General features: G+C 47.0%; 14 non-coding genes and 5 pseudogenes across 14 annotated transcripts; all 19 read left to right on the top strand.

Moving 5' to 3' along the window:
- The first annotated feature begins 40 nt into the window (after nt 1–40).
- On the top strand, nt 41–249 carry LOC121312151 (annotated as a pseudogene).
- Nucleotides 250–631: 382 nt separating this feature from the next.
- On the top strand, nt 632–749 carry LOC121312163. Its single transcript, XR_005949716.1, has one exon. It is a non-coding gene; the product is annotated as a U5 spliceosomal RNA (small nuclear RNA).
- A 2,803-nt stretch (nt 750–3,552) lies between these two features.
- On the top strand, nt 3,553–3,673 carry LOC121312166 (annotated as a pseudogene).
- Nucleotides 3,674–3,850: 177 nt separating this feature from the next.
- LOC121312145 lies at nt 3,851–4,053 on the top strand (annotated as a pseudogene).
- Nucleotides 4,054–4,432: 379 nt separating this feature from the next.
- LOC121312162 lies at nt 4,433–4,550 on the top strand. The gene has a single exon (XR_005949715.1). It is a non-coding gene; the product is annotated as a U5 spliceosomal RNA (small nuclear RNA).
- Nucleotides 4,551–9,591: 5,041 nt separating this feature from the next.
- On the top strand, nt 9,592–9,809 carry LOC121312150 (annotated as a pseudogene).
- Nucleotides 9,810–10,385: 576 nt separating this feature from the next.
- On the top strand, nt 10,386–10,503 carry LOC121312156. Its single transcript, XR_005949709.1, has one exon. It is a non-coding gene; the product is annotated as a U5 spliceosomal RNA (small nuclear RNA).
- Nucleotides 10,504–10,697: 194 nt separating this feature from the next.
- Nucleotides 10,698–10,890, top strand: LOC121312167. The gene has a single exon (XR_005949718.1). It is a non-coding gene; the product is annotated as a U2 spliceosomal RNA (small nuclear RNA).
- A 440-nt stretch (nt 10,891–11,330) lies between these two features.
- LOC121312161 lies at nt 11,331–11,448 on the top strand. Its single transcript, XR_005949714.1, has one exon. It is a non-coding gene; the product is annotated as a U5 spliceosomal RNA (small nuclear RNA).
- Nucleotides 11,449–11,633: 185 nt separating this feature from the next.
- LOC121312155 lies at nt 11,634–11,826 on the top strand. Its single transcript, XR_005949708.1, has one exon. It is a non-coding gene; the product is annotated as a U2 spliceosomal RNA (small nuclear RNA).
- Nucleotides 11,827–12,257: 431 nt separating this feature from the next.
- LOC121312160 lies at nt 12,258–12,375 on the top strand. The gene has a single exon (XR_005949713.1). It is a non-coding gene; the product is annotated as a U5 spliceosomal RNA (small nuclear RNA).
- A 2,317-nt stretch (nt 12,376–14,692) lies between these two features.
- On the top strand, nt 14,693–14,903 carry LOC121312147 (annotated as a pseudogene).
- Nucleotides 14,904–15,358: 455 nt separating this feature from the next.
- Nucleotides 15,359–15,476, top strand: LOC121312159. Its single transcript, XR_005949712.1, has one exon. It is a non-coding gene; the product is annotated as a U5 spliceosomal RNA (small nuclear RNA).
- Nucleotides 15,477–15,657: 181 nt separating this feature from the next.
- On the top strand, nt 15,658–15,851 carry LOC121312144. The gene has a single exon (XR_005949703.1). It is a non-coding gene; the product is annotated as a U2 spliceosomal RNA (small nuclear RNA).
- A 497-nt stretch (nt 15,852–16,348) lies between these two features.
- On the top strand, nt 16,349–16,466 carry LOC121312158. Its single transcript, XR_005949711.1, has one exon. It is a non-coding gene; the product is annotated as a U5 spliceosomal RNA (small nuclear RNA).
- Nucleotides 16,467–16,644: 178 nt separating this feature from the next.
- On the top strand, nt 16,645–16,837 carry LOC121312169. Its single transcript, XR_005949720.1, has one exon. It is a non-coding gene; the product is annotated as a U2 spliceosomal RNA (small nuclear RNA).
- Nucleotides 16,838–17,289: 452 nt separating this feature from the next.
- LOC121312157 lies at nt 17,290–17,407 on the top strand. Its single transcript, XR_005949710.1, has one exon. It is a non-coding gene; the product is annotated as a U5 spliceosomal RNA (small nuclear RNA).
- A 189-nt stretch (nt 17,408–17,596) lies between these two features.
- LOC121312143 lies at nt 17,597–17,789 on the top strand. Its single transcript, XR_005949702.1, has one exon. It is a non-coding gene; the product is annotated as a U2 spliceosomal RNA (small nuclear RNA).
- Nucleotides 17,790–18,256: 467 nt separating this feature from the next.
- On the top strand, nt 18,257–18,374 carry LOC121312152. Its single transcript, XR_005949705.1, has one exon. It is a non-coding gene; the product is annotated as a U5 spliceosomal RNA (small nuclear RNA).
- The last annotated feature ends 1,626 nt before the right edge of the window (nt 18,375–20,000 follow it).

The raw sequence follows: 20,000 nt of genomic DNA, 5'->3' as shown, positions 1-20,000 counted from the left end.
TGTATTGTATTTAGTGGTTTGATTATGTATGAGTATGTTTTTCTTTGTTTAATGAAAATAAATAAAAACTTTAAAAACAAAAAAATCTGTTCTTATCAGTTTAATATCTGATACGTCCCCCATAGGGGGACCGTCTATATTAAATGGATTTTTGGAAGCGGGAGATGGAAGCGGGGCTTGCTCCGTCCACTCCACGCATCGACCCGCAGTCCGGGAATTCTCAGTACCTCCGGGAACGGTGCCCATTTCTCAGAAAGGTCAAAGAGAGAGAGAGAGAGAGAGAGAGAGAGAGAGAGAGAGAGAGAGAGAGAGAGAGAGAGAGAGAGAGAGCCCCACCCTCCCCTTTCCTGGGACGCGCCGTTTTCCCGCTCTTTTCGTTCTTTTTTTTTTTTTTTTTTTTTTTTTTTTTTTTTTTTTTTTTTCATATTTCATATTCAGGCAGGCCTAACACACGCAGCAGGCCAGTGTAGCAGCAGCAGCAAAGCGCCCTTTCGCCGGGGCGGAACGGCAGATGCGTTTTGGGAGGAGTTCCCTGTTTTTGTTTTGCGTGCGTGGCCTCGCTGCCGCTTGGCAGAGGGGAGGGCCTTTGGGCCTTTGGGCCGGCCGGAAGGGCTCGGCCACCAGCAAAGGCACGCTCCGGCTTCTCTACAGCTCGAATGAACCTTTCGCCTTTTACTAAAGATTTCCGTGGAGAGGAGCATTTACGAGTTCGATCCAATTTTTGGACAGCCCTTCCCCTCAGGGAGGGGCTCCACCTGGAGTTTAAAAGCAGAACGAGCACAGAAAGGGCGGTCGCCCCCGTTGGAGCCCGGCACCTTTCCTTCCTTCCTTCCTTCCTTCCTTCCTATCCTCCCTCCGCCCGCCCGAGAAGCAAGTACCACGACTGCTGCGGCGGGCGGCCGCGCCCGGGGCGTTTGGCCAAAACCATTGTGGGCATCGCTTCTCGGCCTCTTGGCTCAGATCAAGTGTATGTGGCATGACCGCAGCATCCTGAGAATCCATTGAGGAAGAGAAGGCGCTGGGAGCTGCATACGATGGCGACTGGGAGAAGGATGCAGAACCTCATTCGTTTTCGATGGAGTGAGAATTTGGAGAAGGAGCTGAAAACCGTGAGCGTCGGAGATTTGAAGAATACACCAGGTGGTCGGGAGTTTTTTGTGAAGGAAGTTCTGCTGAAAGGTCTGAAGTTGGAGGTGAAATCTATTTTTTGTTTTCAGAATTATGAGAAGTTTTTTGATTTAGCCTTGTGCAATGAGGAACTGGCTCGTAGTGTTTGGGAGGTATACCAGAAGAAGAAAAATGAAAAACCTTTTTCTATGTATATTGGAGATCCTTTATTTGCAAGGGAAATCCGTCCCTTGTTTGTTTTTATGTTTAATCCATATGTTGGAGAAGAAGAAGTTGCACAGTATGTTGGGCGGTTTTGTGACATTATTTCGGGACCTTTTAAAGTACTTGACCCTGTTGGTATTTGGACCGGGAAGTGGAAGATTTATTGTGAGGCTGAAGATCTGCAGTTCAAAGGAGGGGGGTATAGTACACCCTCCGGGACGAGTACAGATTGGGGGTAACAGGGGTTTTTTAAGTTACCCTGGGCAACCGAAAAGGTGCTTTAAATGTGACGCTGAAGGGCACTGAGGCGAGTGAATGTGGAGTGATGTTTTGCCAGAAATGCAGAAGGGAAGGGCATGAAGCACAGGACTGTAAAACCCCAAAGAGTTGCAGTATGTGTGGAGCACTGGATCACCTGTACAGAGAATGTGGGAAGCGTGGTATGGATGGTGAGAGAGCAAGTGAGAGTGGTGACGTGCAAAGAAGGATGGGAGTGGAGAAGGAAAGAGTGGAAGTGGGGGTGGTATGGATGGTGAGCGAGCAAATTCCTGGTGATGGTGCAAAGAAAGATGGGAGAGGAAAGGGAATGAGTGGAGGGAGTAAAGGGGGCAGTGATGTAAGTAAGGAAGGTGGTGTGGTGAGAGTGGTTAGTGGTGGAGGGGGTATGAGTGGTAATGAAGTGAAAGGGTGTGCAGGTGTGGGCATGTGTGGTGGTGGTGTGGGTGAAGGTGATGGTGGGGCGGACAAGGTGGAAGAGAGTGTGGCGATGGAGGGAACGAAGAGTGAAATTCTGAAGAAGCGGAAAGAGAGAGGAGCGCATGCTGTGAGGAAAGCGAGGAGAGTGCCAGTGAGGGTGAGTCGGTCCGAGCTGGTCTGAAAGTGTGGAGGAAGAGGAGGAAAGGAGGACAAGAAGTCAATTTTTTTGAGAGAAAAGGAAGATGCAAAGGAGAAAAGGAAACGGGAAAAGGAGGAATACGAAGAGCTATCTTGGGCGGAGTTTGGAATTAGAAGAGGAGAAGAAGAGAAAGGAAGGCTTTGAATTTGTTTAACTTCGAAGCTCTTTTTTTGCAAGAAGTCCGTGTTGTTTTTGTTCATTTGTATAACCCGTTTGTGCCTGGCAGGGGAGGTTGCTAGAAAGGGAGCTAGTTTAGAAGGTGAGTCAGAGAAATATGAGAAATGTATGGATGAGTTTTGACTATGTGACCGGTACTTGGAAGATATGGACAAGATTTCGACCCAGCAAGGAGGGATATGAGGTTTTGTGAAGTTTCCGCCTTTTTTCCTTTTCTGTTTGATCTAACCGGGGTTATTTGTTTTATGTTGGTCAGTGTTTTTTGTGTCGGAAATGTAATGGAATTGGGAATATGAGGCGGGAGTTTTTGGGGAACATAGTAATACTTTGTTTTGCATACTGTGAAATTGAAGGATTTTCTTGTATTGTTAAAGATATGGTAAAGAAAAGATTAGACTGTGTTTTTTGCTGTAATGGGAATTAGCTTTAATTTTTTGTGGATGTTTTGTTTTGTTAAAGTACAGAATGCTTCGAGTTACGCTGGGGCTGCGAAAAGGACGAGCTAGTGATGAGGAATCCAGTGTGGAGTTTTGGATTTGGAAGGTGAGTTGGGGAAGAAGAATGTTTTACGGTTGTTAATGGAGCCAAGGAGAAATTTATTGGAGAAACTAAAGACCATGGATAAAATCAGTGTAATAGCGGACGTCCCCCAGTGGCAGTAGCGGCAAAGAAAAAAGTCGTAAAGCAGCGGGAGACAGAACGGGGCTTGCTCCGAAGAAGACACGCATCGACCCGGTATTGCAGTACCTCCGGGAGTGAGCGGGTCTGGAACGACTGCAGGGAAAGAAGAGAAGAAAGACTGGGCAGAGCAGAGTGGAGGAGGTAGAAAAGGAGAAAGAGACTGGAACTGAGAAAATTGTGAGAATTGTTAAAAAGACTTGAGCAATGTTTTTCAGTTTGTGACATGTGTAAGCTTCTGATTGGTTGTTCTGTTTTAGGTGGATGGGATATGTAAATGGGGTAATGGTAGATGGGGAATGTTTTGTGCAGATGTAGAACAAAATGTAGTTTTTTCGGGGCGGAACGGCATATGCGGTTAGTTAGTGTTTTTTTTTGTTTTGTATGCGTGGATAGCTGCCGTTTTGGTAGAGGGGAGGGCCTTTGTGCCTTTGGGCCGATTAATAGAAGAGTATTAATGGGAAAGTTTTTGATTTGGCTTCTCTACAGCTCGAATAGAACCTTTCGCCTTTTACTGAAGATAACCGTGGAGAGGAGCATTTACGAGTTCGATCCAGTTTTAGGACAGACCTTCCTGTTATAAAAGAAAATAACTGGAGTTTAAAAGCAGAACGAGCACAGTAAGGGTATTTGTGTTTAATGATTTCAGTTCTGGCTTTGATATAAGATTTTTGTTGTTTATGAATGAGTATTTGTGTTTGAAGCAAGTACCACGACTGCTGCGGCGGGCGGCCGTTTTTTTGGCGTTTGGCCAAAACCATTGTGTGCATCGCTTGTCGAAGATTTAATAAATTAAAAAAGATCAAAAAAAAAAAATCTGTTCTTATCAGTTTAATATCTGATACGTCCCCCATAGGGGGACCGTCTATATTAAATGGATTTTTGGAAGCGGGAGATGGAAGCGGGGCTTGCTCCGTCCACTCCACGCATCGACCCGGTATTGCAGTACCTCCGGGAACGGTGCCCATTTCTCAGAAAGGTCAAAAGAGAGAGAGAGAGAGAGAGAGAGAGAGAGAGAGAGAGAGAGAGAGAGAGAGAGAGAGAGAGAGAGAGAGAGAGAGCCTCCACCCTCCCCTTTCCTGGGACGCGCCGTTTTCCCGCTCTTTTCGTTTTTTTTTTTTTTTTTTTTTTTTTTTTTTTTCATATTTCATATTCAGGCAGGCCTAACACACGCAGCAGGCCAGTGTAGCAGCAGCAGCAAAGCGCCCTTTCGCCGGGGCGGAACGGCAGATGCGTTTTGGGAGGAGTTCCCTGTTTTTGTTTTGCGTGCGTGGCCTCGCTGCCGCTTGGCAGAGGGGAGGGCCTTTGGGCCTTTGGGCCGGCCGGAAGGGCTCGGCCACCAGCAAAGGCACGCTCCGGCTTCTCTACAGCTCGAATGAACCTTTCGCCTTTTACTAAAGATTTCCGTGGAGAGGAGCATTTACGAGTTCGATCCAATTTTTGGACAGCCCTTCCCCTCAGGGAGGGGCTCCACCTGGAGTTTAAAAGCAGAACGAGCACAGAAAGGGCGGTCGCCCCCGTTGGAGCCCGGCACCTTTCCTTCCTTCCTTCCTTCCTTCCTCCCTCCCTCCGCCCGCCCGAGAAGCAAGTACCACGACTGCTGCGGCGGGCGGCCGCGCCCGGGGCGTTTGGCCAAAACCATTGTGGGCATCGCTTCTCGGCCTCTTGGCTCGGATTAAGTATGTGGCATGACCGCAGCTTTTTCTAAATAGAGAGAAAAGAGAAGGTGATGGCGACCGGAGACTACATGTCGGCCCCCTCGGCGCGACTTCTGAATACAATACGTTTCATTGGAAGAGAAAAGGATGGAGTTCAGTTCACCATGACAAGAAGGAGCTTTGCCAAGGACATCATTTTTGAATTCCTGGGAGTTACAGCGGCGCAGATCTATTGCTACCGGGACTTTCCACTAAGGAGTACCTATGAAGTGACTTTCGCGGGGGACTACTTATGCGAGGAAGCATGGACCAAGTGCCTGGAATCAAAGGACATCTCTCCGATTTCAAACTTCAGAGTGGAGCCACTGTTTGCAAGCCGGGTGAGAACCGTGACAGTGTGCATGCAGAACCCTTATACTAAAGAGCAGGACATTCGGCGATTTCTGACTAAATACTGCGATGTTTTAGGTGCTGGAGTAAGAGAGATGGACTATGATGGTATGTGGAACGGGAATAGAAAATACACTGTCCGTTTTAAGAGGAAAATAGGAGGGTTTGAATGTCCCCCAGCATCCTTTTATATCGGTGGTGTTAAGGTTTTCTGTATTATTATGGACAACCCAAAACCTGTCGAAAATGCGGAGAGCAGGGACATATTGCAGTAATGTGCCCTAATATCTTCTGCAGAAATTGTCTAGAGACGGGACATGAGGCAAAGGAATGTAAAAAACCCAGATCCTGCAACCTGTGTGATTCCACTGAGCACATGTTCAAGGACTGCCCTTACCGACACAAGACTTACGCTGAGTCATTTCGTGACGTTGAGGAGGTTCTAGAAGAAATTGCACCTACCTGTGCTGATGGGGGCGCTGTTTCTGAAGGCGCTGTGCAGGAGAATCTTCCAGTGACTACAACGGCGGCTGCGATGGAGGAGCCTCTGGCTGTTGGGTTGGAGCCTCCCGCTGTTGAGGACCCTGTGGCAGGAGTGTCTGGAAAAGAAAAAAGGGAAAAAAAGAAGTCAGTTACTAGTGTTGAGAACTTACCTGAAGCTATGGCGACCGACGAATCATCTCAAGGTACGGTGATTTCAGATACACCTGTTGGGGGCACAAAACAATGGGGAGACACAGAAGAAAGTGACGAGATGGGTTGGGAATTGGTGGGAGGAAAAAGAACGACAAAGAGGAAATTAAACCAGGAGGGTTTGGAAGGTGACAACAAAGTCTGCGTAATTGAGACATCCAACAGCTACGAGTGTTTGGAAAATGAGGAGGTGGGAGAGGAAGAAGTCTCAAGTGTCGAGCCGTCTTCCATAGAGAGCTCCCCGTTGGTGCCATCAGAAGTGGATAGTGAGGAGAACAGCGTGGATTCCCAGCTCAATTACTTGAGTGACTCAATGGTGGACAACATGAAGAAAACGACAATGTTCCAGAAGGGTGGTAAAGAAGATGGAACATAAAAAAAAAATGTATTTCAACGTGTTTTCAGTCAACACTAGGGGCATGAGAGATGTTGGTAAGAGGGCTTCCTTGTTCTTTTCTCTCAGGTCTTTGGACTTTCAAGTCTGTTTTTTGCAGGAATGCCACCTGAAGAATTCAGAGGACATTGAACGCTTTAGTAAGGACTGGAAGGATGGTGCTTCAGTATGGAGCATTGGTAATGTACATTCAGATGGGGTGGGAATATTATTTAAAAATACCAGGTTTGTCATTGAGGAAACAAGAGTGATCATACCAGGCAGATTAATGTATACAGATGGCAGGCTCAATGATAGAAAGCTTAGCCTGGTGAATATGTACGCACCTACATTAAAAGGGACAAGGCTGGACACATTTAAGCACTTACCTAATATTCTATGTACCAATCGCACAGTTGTAATGGGTGGGGATTTTAACACATGTTTTGAGGGTGACTATGACTTTTCTGCACAGTATTTAATAAAGGTATTGGGGGATTATGATTTGGTGGATGTGTATAGGAGACACAATAAAAAAGGTGTAGGGCATACATGGAGAAACTCAAGAGGAGCGAGTAAAAGGTTAGATTACTTCTTTATATCTAAAAATATTAAGATCTTGGATTTCTTCATGTATCCCAACTGGTTTTCAGACCATGATACAATTGGGGCTTCTATTGAAATTAAGGGGGAGGACATAGGTAGGGGGTATTGGAAATTGAATATGAAAGGGTTAGAGTGTGATGAATTCAGGCACGAATTTAAGATCTTTTATAATACATGGAAAGATATGAAGTGGGCTTTCGGAACCATTGTTGATTGGTGGGAGATGGTAAAAGTTAAAATAAGATAGTTTTGCCAAATATACAGTAAAAGGAAAAAGAAAGAGGAGAGACATTTTGAGAGAAAATTACAAAAAGAATTAGAGATCATGCATTCTAAAATAAACGAGGGGAAAGAGGTTAGTTTAGAAGCATATAACAACATTAAAAAGGAAATACAAAATAACATCGAAAAAAAGGTTAAGGAATTTACATTTTTGGCTAAAGTAACAGAAAAAGAACAAGACGAAAAATGCTCTAAATTTTTTTTTCAAAGTATTAAAGGAAAACAAAGGAAATGTGTAATTTCTGAATTAGAAACAGGGACAGGGAAAATCAATAAAAGAGAGGACATCTTAAAGCATGCTCAGGAGTTTTATCAGGAACTTTTTAACAAAAGGGAAATAGATCACACAAAAGCAGAGGAATTGTTGAACAATATAGACCAGAAGTTAAATAACGATGAGAAAACACTTCTGGAGCAAGAGATAACCAAATGTGAGATAGAGACGGCATTGAAGTCTTTGAAAGCTGATAAAACTCCTGGGTGTGACGGGTTACCAAAGGAATTTTATGTTTGTTTTTGGGATATTTTAGGAGACGATTTAACTGAGGTGTACAGAGAGATTTTGGTGGATGGAGAGATGCCAGAAACCATGAAGACAGGGATAATAAGTCTGATATATAAAAAGGGAGATAAGAACCTGCTAAAAAACTGGAGGCCTATTACCCTGTTAAATGTAGATTATAAAATCTTGGGTAAAGTAATGACCAATAGACTAAAAGCAGTGATGCCCAGTCTAGTTAATGAGGACCAGACTTGTGGGGTTAAGAATAGGTCCACAACTTACAATTTACAATTAACTAGGGATGTCATCAGCTGGGTAAAAGAAAGAGACTTACCTCTGTGTCTGTTGAGTGTTGACCAGGAGAAGGCTTTTGATAGGGTCAGCCACGAATTTCTGTTTTCCGTTCTAGAAAGAATGAATTGTGGAACCTTTGTAAAGTGGATTAGAACGATGTACAACAAAGCAACTAGCAAGGTGCAAATTAATGGGTTTCTCAGTGAACAGGTAAGGCAGGAAGGGGGGGTGAGGCAAGGGTGTCCGATGTCACCATTATTGTATGTGTTGTGTATTGAGCCTTTGGCAAACTTAATAAGAAAAGATAAAGATATAGATGGGGTTCATATCCCAGGGAGTAAGGGGAAAAGGGTCAAGATTGCACAATACGCAGACGACACAACTTTGTTTTTATGTTCAGATTGGGCCATAGATAGAGCAATCTTGTTATTAAAAACATACGGAGAAGCTGTTGGGTCAAAAGTAAATTTGGAGAAATCGTGCATGATGTTCTGTGGTAAGTGGGAAGGGAGGACGGACAGCAGGGGAGGTATAACTGTGTGCAGGGAAGGGTTAAAAATCTTGGGGGTGCACTTTTTTCAGAAGGATGGGATAAAGAAAAATTGGGAAGAGAAAATTGAGAAAGTTAAAGTAAAATTAAATATGTGGAAATGTAGAAGACTGACCATCAGTGGGAGAATTCTAGTAATAAAAACAGACATAGTACCAGCACTAGTTTATTTGGCACGGGTGTTTCCTATTAACGCAAAAAATAAAATAATACTAACTAGGTTAATGTTTTCTTTTGTATGGGGCAATAAATACGAAAGTGTGAATAGGGAATTGATGTATGGGAAGGTGGCAAAGGGAGGAAGAGACATTCCGTGTTTATCTGTAAAATTGGATTGTTTTTTTTTAAATCAAATATGCAAAACACTGCTGAAGGGAACAGAGCACAAGTCTTTTTATTTTACTCGGTTATGGTTTGGAGCAGTTTTAAGAGGGATAATACCCTGGGACAACACGGTCCCAAACGCTGAGACAAGGCCAGAACACTACATGTACGCATCAGTCTTTTTAAAAATGCAAATAAAAGAAATAGAAAGGGATGTTTTGTTAAACCATAAAAAAATGTATGAAAAGATAAGAGAGAGATGGGAAGGAAGATATGAACACAATCTTAAATTAGTAAATTGGGAAGGCATACAGCCAAAATGGTTAGGAAATGAGTGCAAAGATTTGGGGTGGCTGTGTGCTCTAGATAGATTGCCAGTAAAGGAAAGACTGTATAGGCATCAATGTGCGGTAAACGCAGAGTGTCCAAGGTGCAAAAAGGAGGAAACAGTCTTACATGTGTTCTGGGACTGCACTTTTGCAAAGGTATTTTGGGGAAAATGTAGCAATCTTATTAGTTTGTTTTGTGATATAATTTTGAATGGGAAGGTTATCTTGTATGGGGAGGAGGTGATAAAGCTGCCAAAAGAGAAATTTAGAGCAGTATGGCTTATTATTAGTTTGGGGAAGGTGGTATTATGGGAGAAAAGAAATTTGTGTATTAAAAAGAAAAAAGATAAAACAGAACCGACAGAAGCCTATTTTTTGTTTCTTTGGAAGATAAAAGATGTAATTAAAATGGACAAACACATGTATGGGGATGATTTTTGTGAAAATATTTGGGGAAGGGTAAGGTCTGTTTTGAATTGTTAATTGTGTGATTGTGTTTATTGTTTGAATATTTATTGTTTGAGTATTTTCTAATAAAAAAAAAAAAAAAAAAAAAAAAAAAAAAAAAAAATCTGTTCTTATCAGTTTAATATCTGATACGTCCCCCATAGGGGGACCGTCTATATTAAATGGATTTTTGGAAGCGGGAGATGGAAGCGGGGCTTGCTCCGTCCACTCCACGCATCGACCCGGTATTGCAGTACCTCCGGGAACGGTGCCCATTTCTCAGAAAGGTCAAAAGAGAGAGAGAGAGAGAGAGAGAGAGAGAGAGAGAGAGAGAGAGAGAGAGAGAGAGAGAGAGAGAGAGAGAGAGAGAGAGATATAGAGAGACCCTAACGAGCCCCCCTCCCGCGCCGTTTTCCCCCCCCCCCCCCGACCTTTTTGTGTTTTGTTTAGTTTTCGTTCATTTTTTTTTTTTTTTTTTTTTTTTTTTTTTTTTTTTTTTTTTTTTTTTTTTTTTTTTGTTTTTTTTTTTTTTTTTTTTTTTTTTTTTTTTTTTTTTCCCCCCCCACCCTCCCCTTTCCTGGGACGCGCCGTTTTCCCGCTCTTTTCGTTCTTTTTTTTTTTTTTTTTTTTTTTTTTTTTTTTTTTTCATATTTCATATTCAGGCAGGCCTAACACACGCAGCAGGCCAGTGTAGCAGCAGCAGCAAAGCGCCCTTTCGCCGGGGCGGAACGGCAGATGCGTTTTGGGAGGAGTTCCCTGTTTTTGTTTTGCGTGCGTGGCCTCGCTGCCGCTTGGCAGAGGGGAGGGCCTTTGGGCCTTTGGGCCGGCCGGAAGGGCTCGGCCACCAGCAAAGGCACGCTCTGGCTTCTCTACAGCTCGAATAAACCTTTCGCCTTTTACTAAAGATTTCCGTGGAGAGGAGCATTTACGAGTTCGATCCAATTTTTGGACAGCCCTTCCCCTCAGGGAGGGGCTCCACCTGGAGTTTAAAAGCAGAACGAGCACAGAAAGGGCGGTCGCCCCCGTTGGAGCCCGGCACCTTTCCTTCCTTCCTTCCTTCCTTCCTTCCTTCCTTCCTTCCTCCCCTCCGCCCGCCCGAGAAGCAAGTACCACGACTGCTGCGGCGGGCGGCCGCGCCCGGGGCGTTTGGCCAAAACCATTGTGGGCATCGCTTCTCGGCCTCTTGGCTCAGATCAAGTGTAGTATCTGTTCTTATCAGTTTAATATCTGATACGTCCCCCATAGGGGGACCGTCTATATTAAATGGATTTTTGGAAGCGGGAGATGGAAGCGGGGCTTGCTCCGTCCACTCCACGCATCGACCCGGTATTGCAGTACCTCCGGGAACGGTGCCCATTTCTCAGAAAGGTCAAAAGAGAGAGAGAGAGAGAGAGAGAGAGAGCGAGAGAGAGAGAGAGAGAGAGAGAGAGAGGAGCGAGAGAGAGAGAGAGAGAGAGAGAGAGAGACCACCCAACCCCTCCCTCCCTCGGAGCCGGGGACTCCCCTTCACTAGCCCACCTAAACACTTTTTGGACGCGCCGTTTTCCCGCTCTTTTTTCTTTTTTTTTTTTTTTTTTTTTTTTTTTTTTTCATATTTTCATATTCAGGCAGGCCTAACACACGCAGCAGGCCAGTGTAGCAGCAGCAGCAAAGCGCCCTTTCGCCGGGGCGGAACGGCAGATGCGTTTTGGGAGGAGTTCCCTGTTTTTGTTTTGCGTGCGTGGCCTCGCTGCCGCTTGGCAGAGGGGAGGGCCTTTGGGCCTTTGGGCCGGCCGGAAGGGCTCGGCCACCAGCAAAGGCACGCTCCGGCTTCTCTACAGCTCGAATGAACCTTTCGCCTTTTACTAAAGATTTCCGTGGAGAGGAGCATTTACGAGTTCGATCCAATTTTTGGACAGCCCTTCCCCTCAGGGAGGGGCTCCACCTGGAGTTTAAAAGCAGAACGAGCACAGAAAGGGCGGTCGCCCCCGTTGGAGCCCGGCACCTTTCCTTCCTTCCTTCCTTCCTTCCTTCCTCCCTCCCTCCGCCCGCCCGAGAAGCAAGTACCACGACTGCTGCGGCGGGCGGCCGCGCCCGGGGCGTTTGGCCAAAACCATTGTGGGCATCGCTTCTCGGCCTCTTGGCTCAGATCAAGTGTAGTATCTGTTCTTATCAGTTTAATATCTGATACGTCCCCCATAGGGGGACCGTCTATATTAAATGGATTTTTGGAAGCGGGAGATGGAAGCGGGGCTTGCTCCGTCCACTCCACGCATCGACCCGGTATTGCAGTACCTCCGGGAACGGTGCCCATTTCTCAGAAAGGTCAAAAGAGAGAGAGAGAGAGAGAGAGAGGAGAGAGCGAGAGAGAGAGAGAGAGAGAGGAGAGAGAGAGAGAGAGAGAGAGAGAGAGAGAGAGAGAGCCCCAGGAGACCCTCCCTCCCTCCCCACCTCCCCTTTCCTGGGACGCGCCGTTTTCCCGCTCTTTTCGTTCTTTTTTTTTTTTTTTTTTTTTTTTTTTTTTTTTTTTTTTTTTTTTCATATTTCATATTCAGGCAGGCCTAACACACGCAGCAGGCCAGTGTAGCAGCAGCAGCAAAGCGCCCTTTCGCCGGGGCGGAACGGCAGATGCGTTTTGGGAGGAGTTCCCTGTTTTTGTTTTGCGTGCGTGGCCTCGCTGCCGCTTGGCAGAGGGGAGGGCCTTTGGGCCTTTGGGCCGGCCGGAAGGGCTCGGCCACCAGCAAAGGCACGCTCCGGCTTCTCTACAGCTCGAATGAACCTTTCGCCTTTTACTAAAGATTTCCGTGGAGAGGAGCATTTACGAGTTCGATCCAATTTTTGGACAGCCCTTCCCCTCAGGGAGGGGCTCCACCTGGAGTTTAAAAGCAGAACGAGCACAGAAAGGGCGGTCGCCCCCGTTGGAGCCCGGCACCTTTCCTTCCTTCCTTCCTTCCTTCCTCCGCCCCCCTCCGCCCGCCCGAGAAGCAAGTACCACGACTGCTGCGGCGGGCGGCCGCGCCCGGGGCGTTTGGCCAAAACCATTGTGGGCATCGCTTCTCGGCCTCTTGGCTCATTTCAAGTGTATGTGGCATGACCGCAGCATTTTGAATATTTGCTGAGAAAGAGAAGGCGCTGGGAGCTGGATGCGATGGCAACGGGAAGGAGAATGCAGAACCTGATCCGGTTTCGATGGAGTGAGGAGTTGGAGAAACAGCTGAGGACCGTGGATGTTGGAGAATGGAAGAATACGCCAGGTGGACGTGAATTTTTCGTTAAGGAAGTGCTGCTGAAAGGACTGAAGCTGGAAGTTAAGTCTATTTTTTGTTTCCAAAATTATGATAAGTTTTTTGATTTAGCTCTATGTAGCGAAGAACTGGCTCGAAATGTGTGGGATGTTTTTCAGCAGAAGAAAAATGAAAGACCTTTTTCAATGTATATTGGAGACCCTTTGTTTGCAAGGGAAGTTCGACCTTTATTTGTTTTTATGTACAACCCATATGTTGGAGAAGAAGATGTTGTACAGTATGTCAAGCGGGTGTGTGACATTATTTCGGGACCTTTTAAAGTTCTTGACCCTGCAGGTATTTGGACTGGGAAGTGGAAATTCTTTGTGAGGCTGAAGATTTGTAGTTCAAAGGAGGGGGGTATAATACACCCTCCGGGCCAGATACAGATTGGAGGAAACAGGGGTTTTCTATCTTACCCTGGGCAACCAAGGAAATGCTTCAAGTGTGACACTGAAGGACATGAGGCGAGTGAGTGCCAAGTGGTGTTCTGCCAAAAGTGTAGGAGGAAGGGGCATGAAGCGATGGACTGCAACACCCCAAAGAGTTGTAGCATGTGTGGATCTTTCGATCATTTGTATAGAGAGTGTGGTAAACGTGGTATGGATGAAGAGCATGCAAATGAGAGTGGTGATGGTGCAAAGAAAGATGGGAGCGGTCGGGAAAGAGTGGAGGTGGGAGTAGTATTCCTGGTGAGGGAGTAAATGAGGGTGGTGCTGGTGTAAAGAAAGGTGGGACTGGAAAGGGAATGAGTGGAATTGGAAGTAGTATGGATGGTGAGCGAGCAAATGAGTGTGTTGATGGGGTAAAGAAAGATGGGAGTGGAAAGGGGATGAGTGGAGGGAGTAAAAGTGGTGGTCTATGTAAGGGTATTGGAAGGTGGTGTGGAGAGAGGTGGAGGGTTCTTATGAGTGGTAATGTAGTGAAAGGGGGTCCCCCATAGAGCCCGGGACCGTGGTGGTGGTGGTGGAGGTGGTGGTGGGGCGGAGAAGGTAGCAAGAGAGTGAGGCGATGGAGGCAACGGAGAGTGGAGTTCAAAGAAAGCGGAAAGAGAGGGAGATTGGAGCTGTGAGCAGTAGTGAAGAGAGTGCCAGCGAGGGTGTAGTCGGGCCAAGTTGGTCTGAAAGTGTGGAAGAAGAGGAGGAAAGGAGGAAAAAAAGAATCGAAGACGTAAAGGAGAAAAGGAAACAGGAAAAGGAGGCGTACGAACGGCTAACTTGGGCAGAGAAGATGGTAATACAAGAGGAGAAGAGGAAAAAGAAAGGTGTAGAGACTTCTACCTATAGACATACTTTAATGTCTTGTTACTGTGAGAAGGAATTTAGTGAATTAATGATTTGGAATGAAAGACTGAGAAAGGGACCTGCACCGGAGAGTGAGGTACAGAAGTATTGGATTGAGAGGGAGAGGATTTTGCAAGATGCTAGACGGAAAGCAGATATAGCAAGGAGGGAGGCGGAAAAGAAATAGGGGGATATGGTTTTGTTTTTTGGTTTTTTTTGCTGAATTGTATGTTTGTGTGATGATTATTATAATGAAATGATGGGCCTATATGTGTTTTTGGAACGTTTTTTGTGGGCTCGTGTTCAGGGGTTGATTTGCATATATGTAAATTTAAAGAAATGGTGTTTTTCAGAATATATGTTAGTTATTGGTTTTATGTATTAGCTAGTCTTTGGTTTAGTGGTTTGGGTTTGTAATGGTAACATGTTCTTGTGGTTTTGGGTGTTTTTTGTCTTTGTTATTTGTTATGGTATTGTGGGTGTCCCTTCAGTGTTAGTCGTGTAGTTTTTTTTTCAAAGGGTCTGTTTTTTATTGTAAAGTTCTTTATGACTTCGATAATGTGACTGTTTTTGTTCTGTATTGTATTTAGTGCGTTTGGCCAAAACCATTGTGGGCATCGCTTTAAAAATGGGTTAAAACTTTAAAAATAAAAAAAAAAAAAAAAAAAAAAATCTGTTCTTATCAGTTTAATATCTGATACGTCCCCCATAGGGGGACCGTCTATATTAAATGGATTTTTGGAAGCGGGAGATGGAAGCGGGGCTTGCTCCGTCCACTCCACGCATCGACCCGGTATTGCAGTACCTCCGGGAACGGTGCCCATTTCTCAGAAAGGTCAAAAGAGAGAGAGAGAGAGAGAGGCGAGCGAGCGAGAGAGAGAGAGAGAGAGCGGAGAGAGAGAGAGAGAGAGAGAGGAGAGAGAGAGAGAGAGAGAGAGGCCTGGATTTGCCTAACTCCTCTTCCCCTCGCCTCCTCACTCCTCCCCTTTCCGGACCGGCGGTTTTCCTGCTTCCTGGGACGCGCTTTTTTTTTTTTTTTTTTTTTTTTTTTTTTTTTTTTCATATTTCATATTCAGGCAGGCCTAACGCACGCAGCAGGCCAGTGTAGCAGCAGCAGCAGCAGCAGCAGCAGCAAAGCGCCCTTTCGCCGGGGCGGAACGGCAGATGCGTTTTGGGAGGAGTTCCCTGTTTTTGTTTTTTGCGTGGCCTCGCTGCCGCTTGGCAGAGGGGAGGGCCTTTGGGCCTTTGGGCCGGCCGGAAGGGCTCGGCCACCAGCAAAGGCACGCTCCGGCTTCTCTACAGCTCGAATGAACCTTTCGCCTTTTACTAAAGATTTCCGTGGAGAGGAGCATTTACGAGTTCGATCCAATTTTTGGACAGCCCTTCCCCTCAGGGAGGGGCTCCACCTGGAGTTTAAAAGCAGAACGAGCACAGAAAGGGCGGTCGCCCCCGTTGGAGCCCGGCCCCCTTACTTCATTCTTTCCTTCCATCCTTCCCCCATGCGCCCGCCCGAGAAGCAAGTACCACGACTGCTGCGGCGGGCGGCCGCGCCCGGGGCGTTTGGCCAAAACCATTGTGGGCATCGCTTCTCGGCCTCTTGGCTCAGATCAAGTGTAGTATCTGTTCTTATCAGTTTAATATCTGATACGTCCCCCATAGGGGGACCGTCTATATTAAATGGATTTTTGGAAGCGGGAGATGGAAGCGGGGCTTGCTACCTTCCACTCCACGCATCTGACCCGGTATTGCAGAACCCTCCAGGAACGGAAATCAGTTCTCAGAAAGGTTCAAAGAGAGAGAGAGAGAGATTGCGAGAGAGCGAGAGAGAGGAGAGAGAGTTAGAGAGACCTGAGAGCGAACCTCCCACCGCTCCCTTTCCTGGTACGCCCGTTTTTTCCCTTCCCCCTCCCCCCTCTCTTAGAGGATAGAGAGAGAGAGAGAGAGCAGTTGCCCCCCATGGTTTTTTCCCACCTCCCCTTTCCTGCGCGCGCAAAAGGGCGACCCTTTTTTTGTTTTTTTTTTTTTTTTTTTTTTTTTTTTTTTTTTTTTTTTTCATATTTCATATTCAGGCAGGCCTAACACACGCAGCAGGCCAGTGTAGCAGCAGCAGCAGCAGCAAGCAAAGCGCCCTTTCGCCGGGGCGGAACGGCAGATGCGTTTTGGGAGGAGTTCCCTGTTTTTGTTTTGCGTGCGTGGCCTCGCTGCCGCTTGGCAGAGGGGAGGGCCTTTGGGCCTTTGGGCCGGCCGGAAGGGCTCGGCCACCAGCAAAGGCACGCTCCGGCTTCTCTACAGCTCGAATGAACCTTTCGCCTTTTACTAAAGATTTCCGTGGAGAGGAGCATTTACGAGTTCGATCCAATTTTTGGACAGCCCTTCCCCTCAGGGAGGGGCTCCACCTGGAGTTTAAAAGCAGAACGAGCACAGAAAGGGCGGTCGCCCCCGTTGGAGCCCGGCACCTTTCCTTCCTTCCTTCCTTCCTTCCTCCCCTCCGCCAGCCCGAGAAGCAAGTACCACGACTGCTGCGGCGGGCGGCCGCGCCCGGGGCGTTTGGGCAAAACCATTGTGGGCATCGCTTCTCGGCCTCTTGGCTCCGAGGAAGTGTAGTATCTGTTCTTATCAGTTTAATATCTGATACGTCCCCCATAGGGGGACCGTCTATATTAAATGGATTTTTGGAAGCGGGAGATGGAAGCGGGGCTTGCTCCGTCCACTCCACGCATCGACCCGGTATTGCAGTACCTCCGGGAACGGTGCCCATTTCTCAGAAAGGTCAGAGAGAGAGAGAGAGAGAGAGCGAGCGACGGGCTAGCGAGAGAAGCGCTCGCTGAGAGACCCTCCCTCCCTCCCTCCCCACCGAGGAGAGAGAGAAGAGAGAGAGAGAGAGCCACATCAAGTTCAAGTTTCCTTGAGAGCGTGGTTTTCCCGCTCTTGTTTTTTTTTTTGAGTTTTTTTTTTTTTTTTTTTTTTTTTTTTTTTTTTTTTTTTTTTTTTTTTTTTTTTTTTGTTTTTTTCATTTAATATTCAGGCAGGCCTAGACACACGCAGCAGGCCAGTGTAGCAGCAGCAGCAAAGCGCCCTTTCGCCGGGGCGGAACGGCAGATGCGTTTTGGGAGGAGTTCCCTGTTTTTGTTTTTGTTTTGCGTGGCCTTGCTGCCGCTTGGCAGAGGGGAGTGCCTTTGGGCCGGCCGGAAGGGCTCGGCCACCAGCAAAGGCACGCTCCGGCTTCTCTACAGCTCGAATGAACCTTTCGCCTTTTACTAAAGATTTCCGTGGAGAGGAGCATTTACGAGTTCGATCCAATTTTTGGACAGCCCTTCCCCTCAGGGAGGGGCTCCACCTGGAGTTTAAAAGCAGAACGAGCACAGAAAGGGCGGTCGACCCCGTTGGAGCCCGGCACCTTTTATTCCTTCCTTCCTTCGTTCCTTCCTTCCTTCCTCCCTCCGCCCGCCCGAGAAGCAAGTTCCACGACTGCTTCGGCGGGCGGCCGCGCCCGGGGCGTTGGGCCAAAACCATTGTGGGCATCGCTTCTCGGCCTCTTGGCTAAGATCAAGTGTAGTATCTGTTCTTATCAGTTTAATATCTGATACGTCCCCCATAGGGGGACCGTCTATATTAAATGGATTTTTGGAAGAGGGAGATGGAAGCGGGGCTTGCTCCGTCCACTCCACGCATCGACCCGGTATTGCAGTACCTCCGGGAACGGTGCCCATTTCTCAGAAAGGTCAAAAGAGAGAGAGAGAGAGAGAGAGCGAGCAAGCGAGCGAGATAGAGAGAGAGAGAGAGAGAGAGAGAGAGAGAGCGAGAGAAGAGAGAGAGAGAGAGAGGAGAGAGAGAGGGACCCTGGGATTCCCTCCTCCCCCCCTCTCCCTTTCCCTGGGACGGCGCCGTTTTCCGCCCGCGGCAAAAGGGCGAGAACAGCACGAATCTGTCTTTTTTTGTTTTTTTTTTTTTTTTTTTTAATATTGTATAAGTCCGTCCCGTCCCATTGCTTGTGCGTCGTCGCGCCAGTGTAGCAGCAGCAGCAGCAGCAAAGCGCCCTTTCGCGGGGGCGGAACGGCAGATGCGTTTTGGGAGGAGTTCCCTGTTTTTGTTTTGCGTGCGTGGCCTCGCTGCCGCTTGGCAGAGGGGAGGGCCTTTGGGCCTTTGGGACGGCCGGAAGGGCTCGGCCGCCAGCAAAGGCACACTCTGGCTTCTCTACAGCTCGAATAAATCTTTCGCCTTTTACTAAAGATTTCCGTGGAGAGGAGCATTTACGAGTTCGATCCAATTTTTGGACAGCCCTTCCCCTCAGGGAGGGGCTCCACCTGGAGTTTAAAAGCAGAACGAGCACAGAAAGGGCGGTCGCCCACGTTGGAGCCCGGCACCTTTCCTTCCCTCCTTCCTTCCTTCCTTCCTCCCTCCGCCAGCCCGAGAAGAAAGTACCACGACTGCTGCGGCGGGCGGCGGCGCCCGTGGCGTTTGGCTAAAACCAGTGTGGGCGTCGCTTCTCGGCCTCTTGGCTCCGATCCGATTGTATGTGGCTTGACCGCAGCATTCTAACCGGTTCCATTGAGAAAGAGAAGGCGAAAGGATGGAGGAGACTGCAACAAAGCCCCCGGGACCTCGTCTGAGGAACACGATTCGTTTGCTGAGGAAGGAAGGGATGAAGGCTATGTCAAGAAAGGATTTCGTGAACAGTATTATGAAGAAGGTCGAATTGGACTTCAACGAAGTATTCTGTCTGCAAGATTTCCAGGCAAGGGGAATTTTTGATTTAACGCTTAAAACTGAAGTCTATTGTCAGAGTGTCTGGAAATGTTTTAAGAATAATGAAACGAGGCTTTTAAGTTCGTTTATTCTTGAACCTCTTTTTATACAAGAAGTGCGAGTGGTATACGTGCACATGTATAATCCGTTTGTACCTGGGGAGGATGTTTCGACATTTTTGGGACGGTATTGCAAAGTGGTCAGGCCGCCTGAGAAGTGCTCTGATGAATTTGGAATGTGGAACGGAACCTGGAGAGTGTGGGCGAGGTTCCGCCCCAGTAAAGTGGGGTATGAGGGGGTGGAGCATCCGCCTTCCTCTTTTTCCATTGGTTCAAACCGTGGATTTTTGTATTATATTGGACAACCGGAGCTGTGCAGGAAGTGTAATGCAATGGGTCACAAGGCTGAGGAATGTAAGGACTTATTCTGCAGAAACTGTAACAAAAAAGGACATAATACGAAGGATTGCAAGGAAAGGAGAAAGTGTAATTTGTGTGGGGATATTAACCATCTGTTTTATAAGTGTCCGCACAGGGCCGCAAGTTATACTGAACCTGTGAGCAGTGAGGAGGATTCCAGTGAGGAGATGGAGAGCGAGGCGATGGAGAGTGACGAGGAGAAAAAGAAAGGTGCAAGGGATAAAGGAGGTGTGACGAAGACTGCGGGGAAACCAGTGTCAGTGTCATCAGCGGTATCTGAGAGAAAGTCGGAGGAGAAAACGGTGTCAGTGCCCGCGACTACATCTGGAAGGGAGAACGTGGCCGAGAAGGGAAAGCAGCAGAGACAGCCGGCAGAGAAGAGGTCAGCAGCGGAAGCGGGAGTGAAGGAGCCTGGGTCTTTGCCTGGGAAAGAGCCGAAGAAGGACTGGGCGGACCGAGTGGAGGAAACAGAAAGAGAGAAAGAGACTAGTGCAAAAATAACAGAAAAAACTGCAAAAAAGAGTTGAGGAGTGGTAGTTATATGACTGTCTGTTATAAAAGAAAATAATTAGTTTTGTGTATTTGAGTAAGGATATTTGTGTTTAAAGATTTTAGTTCTGGTTTTGGTATAAGATTTTTTGGTGTTTATGAATGGGTATTTGTGTTTGAGAAGTATTGAAGTTTTTTTGACTTTTGTTTTTGATGTATAATTGTAGTGGTTTATTTTTGTGAAGATTTAATAAATTTAAAAAAAAAAAA

The sequence above is a fragment of the Polyodon spathula genome, unplaced genomic scaffold (genome assembly GCF_017654505.1).
Source record: "Polyodon spathula isolate WHYD16114869_AA unplaced genomic scaffold, ASM1765450v1 scaffolds_3670, whole genome shotgun sequence".
Classification (NCBI taxonomy): Eukaryota; Metazoa; Chordata; class Actinopteri; order Acipenseriformes; family Polyodontidae; genus Polyodon; species Polyodon spathula.
This window is presented reverse-complemented; position numbering and strand designations above follow the sequence as displayed.